The sequence below is a fragment of the Solanum tuberosum genome, unplaced genomic scaffold (genome assembly GCF_000226075.1).
Source record: "Solanum tuberosum cultivar DM 1-3 516 R44 unplaced genomic scaffold, SolTub_3.0 scf00562, whole genome shotgun sequence".
Taxonomy (NCBI): Eukaryota; Viridiplantae; Streptophyta; class Magnoliopsida; order Solanales; family Solanaceae; genus Solanum; species Solanum tuberosum.
The window spans coordinates 24,672-29,664 of NW_006239494.1; positions in this window are offsets into that span (position 1 = coordinate 24,672).

A 4,993-nucleotide genomic window follows, 5' to 3' on the forward strand; every position below is an offset into this window, starting at 1 on the left:
TTTCTCTAAGGCATGTCTCCCTGCAGCAGAGTGAAGAAGAATTTTTGTATTTGGTTCAAGACCCTCAATGAAGGTATGGACCAATACCTCATTTTCTAAGTGATGATGTTTGCAGCTTATCAATAAAGACTTGAATATATACCCGGTTTGGTATAAATTCTTTCCTCCCTTGTGTTTGAAATTCAATATCTCACTCCTTATTTTAGCTATTTTCCCCAATGCAAAGAACCTTATTAAGAACTTACGAGTAAGATCATCCCATGAAGTGATGGAGTGTGCTGGCTCCAACTTCAACCACCATTTTTCCACTCCTAGTAGAGAAAAGGGAAACAAAGTGAGCCTCACGTAATTAGGAGATATCCCAGTTGGTGTGTAAGTGTCACTAATTTAATCATGTATTTGAAAGAATTCCCACCCACACTTTAAAAAGATGTTATGTCCCCAAAGTATCAATTAAAAAATAAAACAAGGGTTAGAAAAACTCCCTAAAACCTTTAATACTTGCTAACAATGTGGAAATATTCAAGTATCATCAAGAGGGGTGTGTGACCCCACATTTATTCTTTTCCATGCTCTTTAGCTCCAAATTTCGGGTACTCAGACTTCCCAAAACATGTAAGCACAAAATAAAACAAAAAATGACACTAAAGAAAAATATAAAATAAGAAGCTACACTACTAATTGGGTTGCCTCCCAACATGCGCATGATTTAACATTGTGACATGACTCAAGTGACCACTTTTCTTTCAACTTTGAACTTATGAATTTCACCGCTAATTTTGCGTCAATTGTTTTGCTCTGCTCAAGATCAAAGATCAAAGTTTCTACAAATAGATGAAGCATCTTGCATTCCTTGGTCCTTATGTGAGGAATGTTATTGTGTCCATGTGGACTAACAAACTTTAGGATGTGGGAGGCTTGTTCCTTATCTAGACACTTCTCCACTAGTTCAAATGACTCAAATTTCAATGTCGTCATCCAATCATAATATAGAAAAATATTTTGAATGAGGTCCAAGATGCCGCAACTACAACGCAACATTATTTATGCCATTATCACTTTTGTACTCCTTCTCAACATTGACATGAAGGAATAAAGTATAGTTGAATGATTGTAATTCCTCTTTTTGCTCCACTAGTTGGTCATCATCCATGAAAATTGGTGATTGAGCACCAGAAACCTCAACCTATCTGTTCAAGTGAGCATCTAAGTCATGAATATCTAAGCTAAATTCGTCTATTTTTTTTATATGAGCTCAACTCTTCCTATTGTCAATTGGGTCTCCATGTGTGTAAGGCTACCACAAAGAGACTCTTGAAATTTTAAAAGTTGAGCTTGTTCATGCAGCCAAGATTTGCTCACTATCTCTGTTTCACAATTTTCTCCTGTAGGGATTCACTCTCTTCTTCTAATTGAGTCTTAGCTAGGACTGTAACTTGCAGATTATAGGTGTCAACCTTAGCCTTCATTGTCATGAGTTTTGAATGAGTTATTTCCATAGCTTCCCTAATTTATGTTTGTTGCTCCATTAGTTGCTTCAATAAATCCATAATGTGAGCCTCTTATTTCACATCCTCTACTTCATAACTCCTACCAACATCACAAATAACAGAAGAATCATAATAGGGGCTCAAGGGTGAGGAATTAGAATCGGGACAACCATTCAAATTTCCATCTTAACCACCACATTATCTAACATACATTCCATTCCAAATATTGGGTAGGTTCTCACAACCCTCTCTTTTGAATAGTATGATGATTGATATCGAAATAGGGTCCTCCACAGTACCGACAATGATAACCATCATCCAAGCACTATCTATCCCAATCGTTCATATAAATAAGAGTACCAAAATACTAAAAGAAAAAATATATAAAAACTTAAATAAATATAGAGAGAAAAAGTATACCTAAATAATAGTTAATTTCTAAGTCCCCGAAAGTGGCACCAAAATCTTGATTACAAATGCACAGGAACTTGTGCATGGTCACACAAGTAATATATTGGCTCTTAAGAACCAAATTATCGAACCCAAAGGACTTATGATTAGCAAATACATAATTTAGTTGTAACTATAATTTAGTGCAAGTATGTCGAAAGAGTTTAATTGGTGTTTTAAAATAAAAGCTGCAATATTCAAATTAACTAAATTTACGAGCAATGATTTTGTTTCACTTTGAACTATAACAATGACTTGGGGAATCCTAGGGCTCTAGGATAAGCAAGACTTCATGTATAACATACCACACTTTAGAATCTGATAGGTTATCAAGCTATTGATTAACAAGTTTAATATTACGATCATTATCTCTCGACCTCTAATCACCTACCACAATTGACAACCTAACTATATCATTGAGTGGGAATAGATTGGACCAATTGTAGAGCATTATGCTATCTTCTTGTTTCCTAACCAAGAACGGTAACTATATATATCTCTACACTAGATGCAAATCAATCTATGTTTTGACCTAGAAAGATCATTCTCCTTGTATTCCACATTCTATATCCCTCTATTCCTCTCTCGAGTTCTAGAGAAGACAATATAGTTATACTAATGGTAATCAAGCATTAATTTGGAAATTCAAGAACACAAGAACAATTTTGAATTATAACCCATCTTTATCTAAAGATTTGATATTACACAATCATTCATAGTCACAATCCGAGAACAAAGGGTTCTAGCTACTCACAATACGATTCACAAAGTTTGAATCTTTAATTGTTATTCAAGAGATTGGAAGATTAAAAAGACTAGGAATGAACCCGAGAAATTACATATATAAGCCATCCAAGTCTTCTCCTCCAAAAAATAGAAAAAGAATAAAAATATTAACCAAAACGAGCTATTTATAAGCGAAGAAAAACATGGCAAAATCTTAAGTTGTAGGTCTGCGACGTGGAGTCAAAGTCGACCTGTCTATTTTGTAATTTGGCCTTCTTCGCAATGTGCATCCAATATAGACTCCTTTATTTCAAAATTCTTGTGACCTATATTTAAAGTTCCAACTCCGCGACACGGAGTGGATATGGAACTGGGTTCTTCTCTTATTCCGTTCTTTGTTTTCCTTGTGACTTTCACACTTTAATCGATGTTGTCCTTGACTACATTCCCTTTATTAACTATCAGTTCTCCATTTCACATGCTTTCCAACCTATAGACATCTAATCAAATTGATTATCCAAAATAACATAAACAACACTGAACCACTACAAACACAACATAATTAGTTATCAAATCTAGCTAAAATATGGTTTTCACTTACTTTTAAGCATATAAAATATTTCCAAGATCATAGATACATGAGAATTGATTATGAAAGCCATGGATCAGGACCAGGCAGTGTATAAAGACTTCTTGAGTCCCAATGGGAAAGGTGTCCACATGGGTATTACATAGCATGTCGGGGAAAAGGTAGGTGTATATACTTGGTTGTGTGGCACTTGTTACAATTGACACTATTGGTTCTACTGCATAACTTTCATTTATATGCATTGCCTATCACTAGTATAACTCGTTGTTGTTGCACCTTGTGGTCTTATAGGGGTTGTTTGGGTTATGTTTGTTGTTGTGTACCTTTCACGCTTATAGGTGTCCGGTTAGGTTATTGTTTGATTATAATTGTGTATATTTTGTCAGATTGATTGTCGGTTAAGCGATTGTCTTAGATTTATCCTTTTTGATCCCCTCTATATCGGTGCTTCCAGATTTGATTAGTTGGATTGGCCGTTTAGCTGATATGTTGTGTAATAGTGGATACTATTAGTATACTTCGGTTAGTTGCTACTATTCCTTTATCTCAATTTACTTTTATTGTGTGACATCTCTTCTTTATCTATATATACTGCGCATTCCTTCTTTATTTTCTATTTACGCTTGCTTTATCTTAGGAGCTCAGTCGGCCTATGCCTACTTAGTAGGCATGGTTGTGCGGAAAGGATTTAGATTGGATACTCTTGATGACTGGGAGGTGTTGGACTTGGAGCATAAGGTCGATAATACAAATTTTGAGTTAGTTTGCAGCCTCCAATCATAATGTATTTGCTTAACTCTGTGGTAGTTGTGTAGTGTTGGTATATCCAAGGTGAGTCTAGCGAATTTGGTCCAGTTTTTTTTTGTTTTGTTGGATGAATGTATGCATCAAAGGAAGGAGTTAGTGACTTGTTTTGAGTTTCAAAGCGATAGTAGTGAGTTTGAGAGTATTCTTCTTGCTTGAGATCTAGGACGGTGTTGTTCGATCTGAAGAGGTGTCTAAAAGTTTGGTGAATCCTGTTTTTCCGAGCCTTATGCCTTTTTCTATGCCTAGAATTTCGAAGATGAAATTCCTATTAGTAGTGGATGTTGTAATATACACTCCAAGTTATTTCATCCATTTTCAAATATTTTTCGGCATTTAGAGCTTTCCGATAGAGTCCCTAAGTCGTGATGGGGTAGCATAGTTTGTTTGTGTGCACGGGTTCCGAATGAATTTTGAGCACCCCATCAAAGTGTTTTCAACTCAAAATGCTCCGTTCGTTTAGCACTTTCTAGTGCAACACCATTTGTACTTCGTGTTCGCACACCTAGTGCTGCTTTTGTGGAGGCCAATGATTTTGGTCTCCGCATTTGTGAGCCTAGTGTTGTGTTCGCAGTGACCAGGTGCCTTGACCCTCACGTTCGCAGGCCTTGGCTTTACATTCACGGAAAAAAGTTCATTATTGACCTGGTTGACCTCCGTGTTTGTGGCCCTGGGTCCCATATTTTCGGAGGCTAACTAAATATGCAGTCAATTTTATTCCTTATCTTTCACCCCCTTTCCAATATAGTTCTCCTCCATAGAACTAGTTTGAGAGCTCGAATTTTAGGGAGACCAATGTGTATTGCTGGAAATTGAATGGGGCTTTTCTTGGGGACGTTGTAGGGGTCAACTTTACTATGTTTATCCTGTAAGTTTCCATCGAATTCCCTTATTTCGATCCAAATTTGGTGTTCCGCAAGCTTTCTGATCGTGG